General features: G+C 45.9%; 1 protein-coding gene and 1 long non-coding RNA gene across 5 annotated transcripts in view; one reads left to right on the plus strand and one right to left on the minus strand.

Moving 5' to 3' along the window:
• HERPUD2 (HERPUD family member 2) overlaps positions 1 to 7,438 on the minus strand; it is a 70,770-nt gene extending 63,332 nt beyond the window's left edge. For 2 of the 3 annotated variants that reach the window (XM_077269221.1, XM_077269220.1), the window contains exon 1: positions 7,297 to 7,438. The gene's annotated coding sequence lies outside the window, so the exon portion shown is untranslated. The remainder of the gene's footprint in view (positions 1 to 7,296) is intronic. The other variant, XM_077269219.1, reaches the window with a different exon arrangement.
• Positions 7,439 to 7,526: 88 nt separating this feature from the next.
• LOC143782106 (uncharacterized) overlaps positions 7,527 to 17,550 on the plus strand; it is a 63,487-nt gene continuing 53,463 nt past the window's right edge. The window contains exons 1-2 of one of the 2 annotated variants that reach the window (XR_013216871.1): positions 7,527 to 7,611; positions 15,536 to 15,706. This is a non-coding gene — a long non-coding RNA (uncharacterized LOC143782106). Of the gene's footprint in view, positions 7,612 to 15,045; positions 15,707 to 17,550 lie in introns of those variants that run through there. The other variant, XR_013216870.1, reaches the window with a different exon arrangement.

A 17,550-nucleotide genomic window follows, 5' to 3' on the forward strand; every position in this document is an offset into this window, starting at 1 on the left:
AAGTGTAGTTTGGAGTGAAATACAGTAAGATCAACATAATTGATAGATATACTCAATACCATATTATATTACAAAACCGGTGAAAAGTGAAATCGACACACACCATGCTTATTATTATGCTTTGCTTACATACATAATCATCACTGTCCCCATTGGGGCTCAATCAAAATTCCTTATCAGTATGTCTTTGGAGTGCGAGATGAAACCGGAGGAAGCCCACAGGGTACGTTCCCACGGTCCGTAATCGGCACCGCTTTGGATGCAACACGTCTGCTATGTCCAGAGCGCTGCCGGCTTTTGAACACAGGTGAATCCACATGTGTTCACTGAACTGTGCGGAATCACAGCGTCCAATACATTCTACGGGTGATATTTATCTTGCGGCAACTCCGCAAGATAAATTGACATGCTGCGGTCTGAAAAGACGCTCCACATGTCCGTCTCCGTGTGCGTGTCGGTGCACGCATAGTGGGCATGGCATTTCTTGAAATCCCATCCACTATGCTGTAACATCTGGACGCTGTGGATGTACGCAGCGTCCAACCCCCAGCATTTACTGACCGTGGGAACATACCCACACAAACATGGGGAGAACATTCAAAATCCTTGCAAATGTTGTCCTTGGTGGGATTTGAACCCAGGACCCCAACTTCCATATGTCCTCACTGGCAGACTGCCCAAGTCACATCAACAACATGGCACTATCACTGTTATTGGCACCTTATAGACACTATTTATGCCAGTGGTGTGGTCATCTCAATGGCTTCACTACAAGAATAGAGAGTAATCACAAGACAACTACAGTCTCTCTTAGCGACTCAATACTTTTGTGAACTTAGTGTTACTGAAATTGAGAAGAAGAGTCTTCTGGTAGACACACAGGCCAGTGTGAACCGGCGTGTCGGAATAGTAGTCATGTGACTAAAGAGGACAGGAGCAATGGCAAATATCTTAAAAAGGAACAAGCCGATAAAAACTGCAAACAAAAAAACTGAAGCAGCACAATGTTTTTTGGGGGGGATTTTTTTTGTGGGGGTGGTTGATATAGTTTTTACGTATCTTGTCAGACAGAAATACAGAAATGTCTCAAGTACAGACATCTTATTTTAGCCTGGAAAATAAAACGTAAGGCGACAAAGAACAGCACCTTTCGCGCTATAGGTGTTTTCCCCACTGACATCAGCGTGGAGCTTATTTCAAAAGGACGTGAAGCTATTTGGGATTTTGGAGCAGAATCGGTTTCAAAATTCACATTAAAGAAGGAAACTTGAATAGAATAGAATGTTAATTTCAAGTAGCTGCCGGAAACAGTCACAGCTGATGTGTTGATGTCCAGGGTGTTGGACCCCACCAATCTGATACTGATGTCCTATCCCATGGCAACCTACAGGTCTTTATCAAAAGAGTGAAAAAAAACCCTTAAAAAAAAAAAATATATACATTTTACTACATAAAAAGGAAAAACCTTTTTGGTATAACTGAAAAATATTTTAAAGCGCTGTAAAGTTGTTTTATATTAAAGGTTCTCATGATCTTCTCTTCAGGTCTTTAATTTACTTGTTTTGTCAACAGTTCAAGGAGATGTCTGATAGAAAAATTATTAATTTTTAAGGCCTTGATTAAAAGGAGACACATCCCCCTCCAGTACCCCGTTGGATGCAAATCAGGCCACTCCGGAGGTCTGCAGGAGCACTGGCGAGAAGTCAGAGTACCACTGGGGCAGCCAATTACAGACTGCAGTCAGGTGACTAGAAATGTGTGTCTTCGGAAGATCAGCCGATAGGCCGCTCGTCTAGTCACCTGACTACTGCAGCCAATTACAGGCTACAGCAGTGCTGGTAGTTCCTAATGTGGCAGACACGGCCTCTGGAGCTGGCGCAGACTGAGTGGCCTGTGATGAATCCTCATGGGCGCTGGCTCCATGCCTAGAAATAAAAAAATTGTTATGGGGATTGAAGGGAGATACTGCAACCAGCAGGGATCTAAATGGAACATGCCCTGAAAATGTTCTTAATGATTTCATATTTTGAAAGTGGAAACCCTAAGGAATGAGTTATTTAAAAAGAGGTAATATTCACACACAGATTTTTTTATCCTTTCTTTTCCTGCATGAAAAACCCAGGCTATGACCAGAAAATCTCAGTGAAAAGTCTTCAAGTAAACAAGTTGAATGAAAAGAACACAAAAAACATTACAGGTTTAGATTCCCCCAAAGTTTTCACCCAAATATGTGTATATGTCTATGTAGTGTAGTGCGAGTATTAATATCCTCACAGATCCCTGCTTTCTGTAGGATCCAGAGCCCTTCTCATCTCAGTGACTTCACCCCTCCACAAACTCTTCTGGGTCACACGGAGCAGCGTGACCTGGAAGCGACTTTTAGAGAGTCAAAATAAGGCCCCCATAGCCCTACATTGCAAAAGGCGTCAGACAGCCTGAAGATTGGCGACATCGACGAGAAGAGAAGAATGGGGGAGAGGATTCCAGAGAAGGCAGTGAGTATATTAATACACACACAAAAAGCACAAATGGAAAAAAAAAAAAAAAACTTTACAGAGTGTAGCTTCTTTAACTCTGCCAATAGGTTTATTGGGGTTACAAGGACGGGGCTACACAAGTTTAAAGAGAACCTGTCACCAGTTGAGTGTCTGAACCAATGCCACCACCTTTCTGAGCGCCTGCATTGCATTAAAATGAGGCCATCATCCTTTAACTCAGCCCCTGTATATCACCAAAAATACCTTTGTATTTTCCTGTATGTAAATGCTTTTGGTTCGGTCAGATGGGCATCTTCATCTCACTGTGTGTGCTGCCTCCTTGCCCCAAAAAGCTGTCCTCCGGCTTTCAGTGATGTGGAGTAATCCGCGTACCCGAAAGATCTCGCGCCTGCACGTAACCAATGTTGCTTGCTCAGGCGCACTTTGCTCTGCCCTACTGCAGGCAGAGCACATCAGACCGGACCAAAAGCATTTACATACAACGCAGGGAAAATAAAAAAGGTATTCTTGGTGGTATACAAGGGGGTAGATGGTGGGAAGTTAGGGAGTGATGCACACATTGGTGTAATGCAATACAGGCGCTCAGAAAGATGGTGGCATTGGTTCACACAAGAACTGACAATAGGTTCCCTTTAATAACAGTACTGCTCCATTTCTGAGTAGCAGCATGCTCTAAACAACTCCATGACATCAAAGTTAACCTGTCAGCTGATACCTTCTGCCTGCGGATCGGCTGGCATTTATCAGGCACAGGCTAAGGATCTCACCTAATATATGTTTTTCCCTGAAACACTGTTTTCAGGGAAAATCAAACTTTAAAAGCGCAGAAACTGAGCCGCTCTATAGACTAGTTGGACTGGCAGGTCCATGGCGGCTTCTCCTCTCTTGCTACCAGTGACTGACAGGTATTTCCCTTTAAGTTTTTTAAAGGGATTCTGTCTGCACAGAATGGCTGTTCAAAACAAGTACAGGCGCTCAGTGCTTCAGGTTGGCCAATCCTTTGAATACCCCTTCCCACCTGCTTAGTTCCCACCTACCTCCACTCTTCTCTGGCTCTATGAAACCAGAGCTGTCAATCAACGAAGAGGGTGGGAGAAGATAGAGTGAAACCAAGCAGGAGAGAAGGTGTATATAAATGACTGTTCCCGCCATGAAGCACCAAGCAGTGGTACTTAGCTTGAACAGTCAGTGTGCTGACATACATACATCATGGGTTGCCTCCTCCTTTGATTCGGGCGCTGGGCCCACGTTTTCTAGCACATGACAGCTGGTGGATGGGTGTAGAATAGTGATCCACCCGCAGATGTTAACATGTTAAATGCCGCTGTCAATCTCCGATCTCTCACATAAACAAGGGGCACCAATGGGTTGGCATGACAACCTGGGGTCTGCAGTAGACCCCTGTGTGTCATTGCGACTCTGCTACAAGAGAAGCCCAGTGGCCAGCGCTCAAAGATGATCAATTCTGAAGCCCTGCTATGTCTAGCACAAGTGATCGGATGATCGCAGCGTCAAGTCTCCTAAGGAGTCTATTGGAGGCAGCAAGTGAAAAAAAGTGTTTTTGAAAATATAAAAAGTTCAAATCACCTCCTTTTTGCCCCATTCAAAATAAAATAAATTAAAAAACAACACACATTGGGTATTGCTGCATTCTGAAACACCCGGTCTATCAGAATATAAAAGAATTAATCCAATAAACGGTGTAACAAGAAAACAACCTGCCAGAATTACTTTTGGGTCACCGCCACATTGGAGTAAATGGCAACAAAAAGATCTAACCCAAAATGGATAGATACGATAGTGAGAACCTGCAGTAATTTCTCACGCTGCGAGCGGTGACGTCAGTGAGGCTACCACAATTCATCGGCTGTGAACTCGGATAACCTGACCGATGTCTGTGATCGCCGCAGCAGCCGGATTCCAGCGCTACTGTCTGTGTGCTCCAGCTGCCATGGCGAGCGGTCACATTACTCATGTCACCGCTCACCACAGCCTGCAAATGTAGCCTGGGACCGTCCTGGGACATTCCCATTATGGATTTACAGCTGACACATTTGGATTTTATTTTTGAATAGTAATAAAGGGGTAAAAGAGGGTCGGGGATTGTTTTGTACAATTAAAGGACTTATCTCTGTGTGCGTTTTTCCTTTACTAACGTCTAGGCTTGATGTCAGCGGACATAAACTAGCCGACAACCCTAAAACCATTACCCCGATTGCCAACGCACCAGGGCGGCAACCGGGAAGAACCGAGGCTAAGCGCCAGAATGGCGCAACTAATGGATGCGCCATTTCAGGGACGGCTGAGGGCTGGTGTTATTAGTTTGGCAGGGAGACAATATCCATGGCCCCTTCCCAGCCTAATAATATCAGGCTTTATTCCTACACAAAACATGAAGTCATGTCCACAAACGTATAATATCAAAAAAAGTTTATTATAACAATACAAGGCATACTACATAACAAAAAAAGTCATAAAAAGTCAAAACAGAAAAGGCTCAGGTGTCTAGGACAGCAAGTCATCAACAATGTGTCAGGGTGGGGAAGCTATGGGCCGCTCTATCGCCAAATAATCAGGATTGTAGTCATATAAGTGCATAACGTGCTTTCTGCAGACATAATATCCATGAAAGTACAGTCACTACTATTAGTAATGAGCGAGTATACTTGTTGCTCGGGTGGTCTCCGAGTATTTGTTAGTGCTCGGAGATTTAGTTTTCGTTGCCTCAGCTGCATGATTTACATCTGTTAGCCAGCCTGAGTACATGTGGGGGTTGTCTGGTTGCTAGGGAATCCCCACATGTCTATCAGCTGTAAATCATGCAGCTGCGGCAAGGAAAACTAAATCTCCGAGCACTGACAAATACTCGGAGACCACCCAAGCAACGAGTACACTCGCGCATAACTAACCACTATATGTAGTGTGTGCACACAGCCAGTGCATTAATGTCACCTCAGTTATAGGTAATAAAAAGAATGGCAAGACAATTAGAGTCCACAACTAGAGGGAAGGCACTGAGTAGAACCATATGCTACACAAACATTAATGGTGATCATAACACATGGATGCGCCATTTCAGGGACGACTGAGGGCTGGTGTTATTAGTTTGGGAGGGAGACAATATCCATGGCCCCTTCCCAGCCTACTAATATCAGCCTGCAGTGGTCCGCTTGTCATTTGTTGAATATTAAAAATAGAGGGGTCCCCAAGTCATTTTTTGGGGGGTCCTCTCTTTTTAAATAACCAGTAAAGGCCAAGTAGACAGCCATGAGCTGACATTAATAGGCTGGGAAGCTCCATGTTTGCTGCCCACTTTCTAGAACAACACCAGCTCACAGCTGTCTGCTTTCCCTCAGCTGGTTATTAAACAATAAAGGGGGCCCACGCCATTTTTTTTTCTTTTATTTATTAAAGACATGTACAGAAAACTACACACACAAAGCAATAATCATATCTCACTGACACCTTTCCATCTCTCTATTCTGATGGTTCACACTGTGAATTTACTGTATTTGGCTGAGGAAATTTCAGGTTTCATAAGAGAAGTGCAAAAAAAAAATCAGATGGCACGGGTATGGTCCTTGTAGCGGGATTCATTCATTGGTCAGAGAGCACTGCTGGGTTTTCTCGCACTTCAATGGTTTATACGGTAATGTGAGCGAGCCGGTTGTCCACTTCTGTGGCTACTGCTCTCATAGCTTTGATTACTATATGCTGCAGGCAGAGCACCAGATGTATTCAGGGTCATGGCCTCCTAATATATCTTGCAGGGTTTTTATTCACACCTGTGTAACGTACGCCGGCCTTACGTGTCCCACAGTGTTTCTGCCACTTGGATGTAATTATGGATGCTGCAGCTGTTTAGGAGGTGCTGATTGGATGCAGCGGTCATGTGACTGTCAGGAGACCGTTCGGGGACACAGGGCCGAGATCAGAGGTCAATGACGTAAGTATAGATTTTATTTTTTTAATGCAGCACCACAAGTCCATTAATAAAGGGTTGTTCCATAGTGGATGACACCTTTAACCAATTGTGGATCGGCCATGTTACATTATTTTGTCCGACTACATCGGCAGAACCCATGAGCTCAGTGATTGGCTGCAGCAGTGATTGGCTGCAGCAGTGATTGGCTGCAGCAGTGATTGGCTGCAGCAGTGATTGGCTGCAGCAGTGATGTGTGGCGTAGTTGTGAGGTCACCGCTGCAGCTAGTACAGTAGTAGAGCCAGAGAGGCGAGGATGCATAAAAGGTGCAGAGTGCCACGCCATTTCACCCAGGAATAAAGCTGAACCCGATGGATGCCACGATGACGCTCTGGGTCACCAGGCGCCGCTGCTCTCTGACCGGTCACAGATCTGCCACACTGATTCATTCCTTGCTCTGCTTCAGTGACAGAAAAGCTGAACGTTCCCATATGTGCCGCTGCTCATACAGGCTGCAATGGTGACATCACAAGTATACGTGACCGCTGCAGACAATCACTGGGCTCAGCGGCTCGTACAAAGTTTATTATTTCTGCCCCTACCTAAAGGGGTTTGCCACATAGAAGCCCTTAAGACAAATGCCACTAAATAATGGCAAGTAATATGGCATCAAAAACTTCAAAAGTGAAGCCATCTCCCTACATGCACCAGGTAGTGAGCGCAGGGCCATGGCACACTGCTGGCGATGGACTGGGTCTGCTCAGTGGCCAGGTCACGGCAGTGTTGGCATCACTCCACCATATCCCTATGGGGACCTGTCTGCCCACCATCAGGGCGGTGCGTGGCTGCCTGCGGGGCGCTGACTGCCGCATTACCTGGAAGCTCCTTGTTGTCTCCTGACGCCGTCTCCCCAGACACCTCCTCCGGGTCCTTGTGTCCCTTCCCCGGACACAGCTGCACAAACAGGGAGGGACTATGGCCGGGCGTCTGACGGAATGGCGTCACAGGCTCCACCCGGCAGAGCGGGACGTCCTATAAGCCGGGCCGCCTCCCCCAGCTCGCCGTCAGCCGTAAACAGCGCGAGTGGCAGCGCTGCGGTGCTGTACAGAGAGCGACCACTAGAGGGCGGCGGCGCATCATTTTCTGATCTCCAGCTACAGGGGGCACGGAGCCTGGGCAGAGAAGGCAGCGTATGTGCTGTGGGTTGCTGAGGGGGCAGAGTATGAGCTGTGGGGGGCAGAGTATGAGCAGAGGGGGCATAGTATGAGCTGTGGGCAGCTGAGGGGGCAGAGTATGTGCTGTGGGCTGCAGAGGGGGCAGCGTATGTGCTGTAGGGGGCAGAGTATGTCCTGTGGGCGGCAGAGGGGGGAGAATATGTGCTGTGGGGCAGAGCAGGTACGGACTGGGGATGAATTCAGCCCTGGCATTTGAAATCTCATAGGCCCATGTTGTCCTTGTCCTCATGAACCAGATGGGATATATTACTAATATTACCCTGGATGGAGGAAAGGAAGATTTACTACAAGACCAATAGTTTTAAATGATACCAATTGCCAGCTGGGGTAAGTGACGGAGTCATCAACTTTGTGCTCCCTCACAACTCTTAAGGCCATGTTCACACAGTGCGTTTTTTACCGCGGAACCGCAGCGGTTTTGCCGCTGCGGTTCCGCAGCTTTTTTCCATGCAGGGTACAGTACATTGTACCCTATGGAAAACAGGAACCACTGTGCACACGATCCTGAATTTCCCAAAAAAAGCCGCACTGAATAGCTGCGGGAAAAAAGAAGGAGCATGTCACTTCTTTGTCCGAAACAGCAGCAGTTCTGCACCCATAGACCTCTATTGTGAGGTCAAACCCGCAGTAAAACCCGCAGATCAAAAATATAGCTGCGGGTTTTATTGCGGTTTGTGGTGCAGAACCGCTGCAGCAGGAAGTGCGGGGAAGCGGCCGGAAGTGCGTGGGCGGAAGTGCTTGGGCGGAGAGACATGGAGGCATACCGTCGCATGGGGATCGTGTAGGCCGTTTGATTGATTTGGTATGTGCGTGTGTGTGTGTGTGTGTGTGTGTGTGTGTCCCCATGCGACGCTAGTGCCACCACTGTGCTAAGTCGCCATATGGGACTACTACTCCCATCCGGTATTAGGATGGGAGAGTTGTCCCTGTGTCCGGCGACTTAGCACAGTTGTAAAGTTACACAAAACACACACAATACACATACATGACACACAGTACATACAACATATAACACAGAGTATATACTCACCAACAGCACACTGGTAGGCGAAGCCCTCGATCCCCTAGATAAAATCCCCAAATAAAAAATCAAATCCATACTCCCTGTCCGCAGAATCCATAAAACGAGTGTCCCACGCCGATCCCCTGCTCTCCGGCGATACACTGCCAGGAGCGAAGCTCCTAGCAGTGTATCGCGTACTGTTCCGGAGTTCAATGGCTCCGGCGTCTCGGTTAACGGCAGTGCAGGTGCGTTGAACTTTCCCACGCAGCACTGCCGTTAAGCGAGAGTGCCGGGGTCAATAACCGCCTGTAAACTCGCTCGCGCATGCGCAGCGACACACCGACAGGAACTATGGCTCCTGTCAGTGTGTTATACGTTATATATATGTGTGATACGTGGCACTGAAATACGTGATACGTGGCACTTAAATACGTGATACGTGGCACTTAAATACGTGGCACTTAAATATGTGATACGTGGCACTGAAATACGTGATACGTGGCACTTAAATACGTGGCACTTAAATACGTGATACGTGGCACTGAAATACGTGATACGTGGCACTTAAATACGTGATACGTGGCACTTAAATACGTGGCACTTAAATACGTGATACGTGGCACTGAAATACGTGGCAGTTAAATACGTGGCACTGAAATACGTGGCACTTAAATACGTGATACGTGGCACTTTAATACGTGGCACTTAAATACGTGATACGTGGCACTTAAATACGTGATACGTGGCACTTAAATAAGTAGCAGTTAAATACGTGGTACTGAAATACGTGGCACTGAAATACGTGGCACTTAAATACGTGATACCTGGCACTTAAATACGTGGCAGTTAAATACGTGGCACTTAAATACGTGATACGTGGCACTGAAATACGTGGCACTTAAATACGTGATACGTGGCACTTAAATACGTGGCACTTAAATACGTGGCACTTAAATACGTGATACGTGGCACTTAAATACGTGGCAGTTAAATACGTGGCACTGAAATACGTGGCACTTAAAAACGTGATACGTGGCACTTAAATACGTGGCACTTAAATACGTGGCACTTAAATACGTGGCACTGAAATACGTGGCACTGAAATATGTGGCACTTAAATACGTGGCACTTAGGCTATGTTCACATTTGCGTTGTGCGCCGCAGTGTCGGCGCCGCAACACAACGCAAACAAAAACGCAGCAAAACGCATGCACAACGCTGCGTTTTGCGCCGCATGCGTCCTTTTTTTGATTGATTTTGGACGCAGCAAAAATGCAACTTGCGTCCTCTGCGCCCGGATGCGTGCGCTGCAGTGACGCATGCGGCGCAAAACGCAAGTGCGACGCGTGTCCATGCGCCCCCATGTTAAATATAGGGGCGCATGACGCATGCGGCGGCGCCCGACGCTGCGGCACAGACCGCAAATGTGAACGTAGACTTAAATAGCTGGATAGAGCTGGATCCGCAGGCTGTGATCTGGCCTACGCTCAGCACTCTGCGGAGCGCTGTAATTCAAAACACGTCCACTCATTTTGGTGTTTAGTCCCAAAATGGAGGATGGAAGAAGAAAAGGGTTGGACAAGGAAATGACATCATTTCTTTTTTTTTTTTCCCCCACTGCAGTTAAAGCTTTATTTGTGTCAAACACAGACAATCTGCAGAGAAAACTGCATAAAAAAAGCATCAAAAAACGCACCAAAAACGCACCTGCGTTTTCTGCCAAGAGCTGCGGTTTTAGTCCTCAAAAAAAAGGATTGAAATCAGGAACGTGTGAACATACCCTAACAGTGTGGGTGTCTTGAGAACAACGATTCTGTTAATAATGTAGCAGACAAGGCGGCCCCCGACCAGACAGGCCCTTCTGGCATTTGCCAGATGGCCAGTCCGGCCCTGGAGCAGAGTATGTGCTGTGGGGGCAGAGTATGAACAGAGGGGGCAGAGTATGAGCTGTGAGCAGCAGAGGGGGCAGAGTATGTGCTGTAGGTGACAGAGGGGGCACATTATGTGCTGTGGGGCAGAGTATGAGCTGTGGGGGGCAGAGTGTGCTGTGGGGGGGCAGAGTATGAGCTGTGGGGGGGCAGAGTATGAGCTGTGGGGGGGCAGAGTATGAGCAGAGGGGCAGAGTATGAGCTGTGGGGGGCAGAGTGTGCTGTGGGGGGGCAGAGTATGAGCAGAGGGGCAGAGTGCTGTGGGGGGGGCAGAGTATGAGCTGTGGGGGGCAGAGTATGTGCTGTGGGGGGCAGAGTATGAGCTGTGGGGGCAGAGTATGAGCAGAGGGGCAGAGTATGAGCTGTGGGCACACCATCAGGCACCGCAGCTGACATTACCTCCAGAGGTACAGAAAGAGGGGGGTTGTCTTGTTTTAGTTTAGGACACCTGCCTCTTCTCGCAGTGGTTTTCCTGGTCTGTAATTATTAGTAACTTCTATAATATATTGTCACAATATTTATTATTCTCAGTGGGGCTAATATTTATCATACTTATATTGCTTGGTAAACTAGGTGAAGTTTAAGGCCGGCGTCACACTCAGCGTAAGACAATACGGTCTGTTTTTTACGGCCGTAATACGGAGAAATGTTCCCAAAATAGTGGTCCGTATGTCATCCGTAGGCAGGGTGTGTCAGCGTATTTTGCGCATGGCATCCTCCGTATGGCATCCGTACTGCGATATTTTCTCGCAGGCTTGCAAAACCGACATCTAATGGATTTATGTGCTCAAATGTCCGTTAAAACATATATACAGTATATATACAGTGGGGCAGAAAAGTATTTAGTCAGTCAGCAATAGTGAAAGTTCCACCACTTAAAAAGATGAGAGGCGTCTGTAATTTACATCATAGGTAGACCTCAACTATGGGAGACAAACTGAGAAAAAAAAATCCTGAAAATCACATTGTCTGTTTTTTTATCATTTTATTTGCATATTATGGTGGAAAATAAGTATTTGGTCAGAAACAAACAATCAAGATTTCTGGCTCTCACAGACCTGTAACTTCTTCTTTAAGAGTCTCCTCTTTCCTCCACTCATTACCTGTAGTAATGGCACCTGTTTAAACTTGTTATCAGTATAAAAAGACACCTGTGCACACCCTCAAACAGTCTGACTCCAAACTCCACTATGGTGAAGACCAAAGAGCTGTCAAAGGACACCAGAAACAAAATTGTAGCCCTGCACCAGGCTGGGAAGACTGAATCTGCAATAGCCAACCAGCTTGGAGTGAAGAAATCAACAGTGGGAGCAATAATTAGAAAATGGAAGACATTCAAGACCACTGATAATCTCCCTCGATCTGGGGCTCCACGCAAAATCCCACCCCGTGGGGTCAGAATGATCACAAGAACGGTGAGCAAAAATCCCAGAACCACGCGGGGGGACCTAGTGAATGAACTGCAGAGAGCTGGGACCAATGTAATAAGGCCTACCATAAGTAACACACTACGCCACCATGGACTCAGATCCTGCAGTGCCAGACGTGTCCCACTGCTTAAGCCAGTACATGTCCGGGCCCGTCTGAAGTTTGCTAGAGAGCATTTGGATGATCCAGAGGAGTTTTGGGAGAATGTCCTATGGTCTGATGAAACCAAACTGGAACTGTTTGGTAGAAACACAACTTGTCGTGTTTGGAGGCAAAAGAATACTGAGTTGCATCCATCAAACACCATACCTACTGTAAAGCATGGTGGTGGAAACATCATGCTTTGGGGCTGTTTCTCTGCAAAGGTGCCAGGACGACTGATCCGGGTACATGAAAGAATGAATGGGGCCATGTATCGTGAGATTTTGAGTGCAAACCTCCTTCCATCAGCAAGGGCATTGAAGATGAAACGTGGCTGGGTCTTTCAACATGACAATGATCCAAAGCACACCGCCAGGGCAACGAAGGAGTGGCTTCGTAAGAAGCATTTCAAGGTCCTGGAGTGGCCTAGCCATTCTCCAGATCTCAACCCTATAGAAAACCTTTGGAGGGAGTTGAAAGTCCGTGTTGCCAAGCGAAAAGCCAAAAACATCACTGCTCTAGAGGAGATCTGCATGGAGGAATGGGCCAACATACCAACAACAGTGTGTGGCAACCTTGTAAAGACTTACAGAAAACGTTTGACCTCTGTCATTGCCAACAAAGGATATATTACAAAGTATTGAGATGAAATTTTGTTTCTGACCAAATACTTATTTTCCACCATAATATGCAAATAAAATGATAAAAAAAACAGACAATGTGATTTTCTGGATTTTTTTGTCTCAGTTTGTCTCCCATAGTTGAGGTCTACCTATGATGTAAATTACAGACGCCTCTCATCTTTTTAAGTGGTGGAACTTGCACTATTGCTGAATGACTAAATACTTTTTTGCCCCACTGTATATATATATATATATATATATATATATATGTCATTGAGACACATATATATATTCTGTATTTATATTTAATTCAGCGCGAGATATGTGAAAAGCCAGTAATTCAATTGCCGGCTTTTCATTTCTCCTTCACAAACCCGACAGGATATGAGACATGGTTTACATACAGTAAACCATCTCATATCCCCTTTTTTTTTGCATATTCCACACTACTAATGTTAGTAGTGTGTATGTGCAAAATTTGTTTGCTGTAGCTGCTAAAATAAAGGGTTAAATGGCGGAAAGAATTGGCGTGGGCTCCCGCGCAATTTTCTCCGCCAGAATGGTAAAGCCAGTGACTGAGGGCAGATATTAATAGCCTAGAGAGGGTCCATGGTTATTGCCCCCCCCCCTGGCTACAAACATCTGCCTCCAGCCACCCCAGAAAAGGCACATCTGGAAGATGCGCCAATTCTGGCACTTGGCCACTCTCTTCCCACTCCCGTGTAGCGGTGGGATATGGGGTAATGAAGGGTTAATGCCACCTTGCTATTGTAAGGTGACATTAAGCCAGATTAATAATGGGGAGGCGTCAATTATGTCACCTATCCATTATAAATCCAATTGTATGAAAGGGTTAAAAAACACATTATTAAAAATTATTTTAATGAAATAAACACACAGGTTGTTTTAGTATTTTATTGCTCTCTCAATCCACCTGAAGACCCTCGCTTGGTAAAATAATAAACCCACAATATACATACCATCCGAGGATCTGTCAGGTCCCACGATGTAAATCCTTCTGAAGGGGTTAAATCAATTTACAGGCAGGAGCTGCACTAAAGCACTCGCTCGTGCCTGTAATCCCCGGGTGCTGAAAGGAAAGCTGGGTGATCTGTACTTACATTGAGTTGCGGTGAGGCGCCCTCTGGTGGATGAACTCATATGAACTCGAACGTGGGAACTTTTCCAAGGCTCCAGTTCATGAGGACATCCAGCAGAGGGCGCCTCACCGCGACTCAATGTAAGTACAGATCACCCAGCTTTCCTTTCAGCACCCGGGGATTACAGGCACGAGCGAGTGCTTTAGCGCAGCTCCTGCCTGTAAATTGATTTAACCCTTTCAGAAGGATTTACTTCGTGGGACCTGACAGATCCTCGGATGGTAAGTATATTGTGGGTTTATTATTTTGCCAAGCGAGGGTCTTCAGGTGGATTGAGAGAGCAATAAAATGCTAAAACAACCTGTGTGTTTATTTCATTAAAATAATTTTTAATAATGTGTGTGTGTGTGTGTTTTTCAAGCCTTTCATACAATTGGATTAATAATGGATAGGTGACATAATTGACGCCTCTCCATTATTAACCTGGCTTAATGTCACCTTACAATAGCAAGGTGGCATTAACCCTTCATTACCCCATATCCCACCGCTACACGGGAGTGGGAAGAGAGTGGCCAAGTGCCAGAATAGGCGCATCTTCCAGATGTGCCTTTTCTGGGGTGGCTGGGGGCAGATGTTTGTAGCCAGGGGGGCCAATAACCATGGACCCTCTCCTGGCTATTAATATCTGCCCTCAGTCACTGGCTTTACCATTCTGGCGGAGAAAATTGCGCGGGAGCCCACGCCAATTTTTTCCGCCATTTAACCCTTTATTTTAGCAGCTACAGCAAACAAATTTTGCACATACACACTGCTAACATTAGTAGTGTGGAATATGCAAAAAAAAAAGGGGATATGAGATGGTTTACTGTATGTAAACCATGTCTCATATCATGTCGGGTTTGGGAAGGAGAAATGAAAAGCCGGCAATTGAATTACCGGCTTTTCACTAACACCGCTGCGTATTTCTCACAAGTCACACTGCTGGTCCGTGTGGAATCCGTATTTTTCTCGCCCCCATAGACTTTCATTGGCGTATTATTTGCGCAATACGCTGACAAACGCAGCATGCTGCGATTTTGTACGGCCGTAGAAAGCCGTAGAATACGGATCCGTAATATACGGCTGATAGGACCAGACCCATTGAGAATAATTGTGCCGTTTGTTTGGCGAGTTTTATGGACGTATTTTCTGCGCTCTTACGTCCGTAAAACTCGCTAGTGTGACGCCGGCCTAAAGGGGTTTTCCTATAAAAACAATGCTTTTTTTCAGAAATCTATAGTACACAGGAAAATAAGGAATGGTGTGATTATATCTCAGGGTGATCTGCTTCTTTCTCCTCCTGGACTGATCTTTCATTCTCAAAATTCTCAAATCACAGGTACAATGTGTCCGCGGTGGATACAGTGTCCCATTACTGAGAGAGGAGATGACAGTTGGTGCTCGTAAGTTTCTATGTAGAGCTGTAACTGTAGAGAACTGAACCAACTGTAATCTATCTTCACTTAATACAGATTTTTCAGATTTCCCCCCTGAATTGAAAGTGAACAGTCCGGGTGGAGAAAGAAGCTGATTTCTCTGATAACATATTACAAAGTTTCTTATTTGCATGTGCACAATTGATTTAGGCTGGTTTCACATTTGTGGTTCTGTCCGCAGCGTTTTGGACGCATACATCCGCATGCGTCTTGATTTCCTATCTTTATAGAATAAAGAAAGGTTGGAGGGCACCACTAAACAATGTACTCGGGGTTCTCCATAAGCATGTGAAATATACTATAGAAGAAAAAGAGAACAGAACATGCCCACAGAATGGGAACACCGTAACAGGTAAAACACATACTTTATTATCTAAAAAATTCACAATTCAAACAATTTTGAATAGGATGCGGCAACAACAGTATTAAAAACATTTAAAAACCATCAAAGATGCATGTGCTAGTGAGTCGCCCGCCAGGGCCGTGGGGTACTCGGTACGGGGTCTGGTACTTAACCCCTTTCTGACCTCGGACGGGATAGTACGTCCGAGGTCAGAAGCCCCTCTTTGATGCGGGCTCCGGCGGTGAGCCCGCATCAAAGCCGGGACATGTCAGCTGTTTTGAACAGCTGACATGTGCCCGCAATAGGCGCGGGCAGAATCGCGATCTGCCCGCGCCTATTAACTAGTTAAATACCGCTGTCAAACGCAGACAGCGGCATTTAACTACCGCATCCGGCCGGGCGGCCGGAAATGACGGCATCGCCAACCCCCGTCACATGATCGGAGGTCGGCGATGCTTCTGAATGGTAACCATAGAGGTCCTTGAGACCTCTATGGTTACAGATCCCCGGCAGCTGTGAGCGCCACCCTGTGGTCGGCGCTCACAGCACACCTGATTTTCTGCTGCATAGCAGCGAACAGTAGATCGCTGCTATGTAGCAGAGGCGATAGTGCTGTGCCTGCTTCTAGCCTCCCATGGAGGCTATTGAAGCATGGCAAAAGTAAAAAAAAAAGTTTAAAAAAATGTGAACAAAATAAAAAAAATATAAAAGTTTAAATAACCCCCCTTTCGCCCCAATCAAAATAAATCAATAAAAAAAAAATCAAACCTACACATATTTGGTATCACCGCGTTCAGAATCGCCCGATCTATCAATAAAAAAAAAGCATTAACCTGATCGCTAATCAGCGTAGCGAGAAAAAAAATTAAAACTCCAGAATTACGTTTTTTTTGGTCGCCGTGACATTGCATTAAAATGCAATAGTGGGCGATCAAAAGAACGTATCTGCACCAAAATGCTATCATTAAAAACGCAAGCTCGGCACGCAAAAAATAAGCTTTCATCCGACCCCAGAGCATGAAAAATGGAGACGCTACGAGTATCGGAAAATGGCGCAATTTTTTTTTTTTTTTTTTTTTTTTAGCAAAGTTTGGAATTTTTTTTCACCACTTAGGTAAAAAATAACCTAGTCATGTTAGGTGTCTATGAACTCTTACTGACCTGAAGAATCATAATGGCAGGTCAGTTTTAGCATTTATTGAACCCAGCAAAAAAGCCAAACAAAAAACAAATGTGGGACTGCACTTTTTTTGCAATTTCACTGCACTTGGAATTTTTTTCCCGTTTTCTAGTACACGACATGCTAAAACTAATGATGTCGTTCAAAAGTACAACTCGTTCCGCAAAAAATAAGCCCTCACATGGCCAAATTGAAGGAAAAATAAAAAAGTTATGGCTCAGGAAAGGAGGGGAGTGAAAAACGAACACGGAAAAACGAAAAATCCCAAGGTCATGAAGGGGTTATTAAAGGGGATGTCACGGTGGCTGTGACCCGGTCCGTGGCCCTGGGCGCCCAATAAAAGGGAAAGGTCTTTAAGGGGATTGGTGAATATAGTTTATTCGTGATGCCACCTGTGGTATTCGGTCACTAGGGACCGACGCTGCTTAAAGGGGTCCTCTGGGGTGATGTTATGCAGCAAGATGGTGACACTTCCCACAGGTGAAGCGGGGTTCCCAGGGCTCCCAAGGTATATGGCACAGATGGTGTGGTGGAAGGTATAGTAAAGAACCAGGACACAGGTTTCAAGTCTTTACCTGGTTTGCTGATGGTAGCAGTCAGCCTCAGTCCAGGGTACCAAGTGCAGGAGTAGCTGTGGTCCGGCCGGCTTGGAGGCAATAGAGGGTCCCTCTCC

Source organism: Ranitomeya variabilis, chromosome 6 (genome assembly GCF_051348905.1).
Source record: "Ranitomeya variabilis isolate aRanVar5 chromosome 6, aRanVar5.hap1, whole genome shotgun sequence".
Taxonomy (NCBI): Eukaryota; Metazoa; Chordata; class Amphibia; order Anura; family Dendrobatidae; genus Ranitomeya; species Ranitomeya variabilis.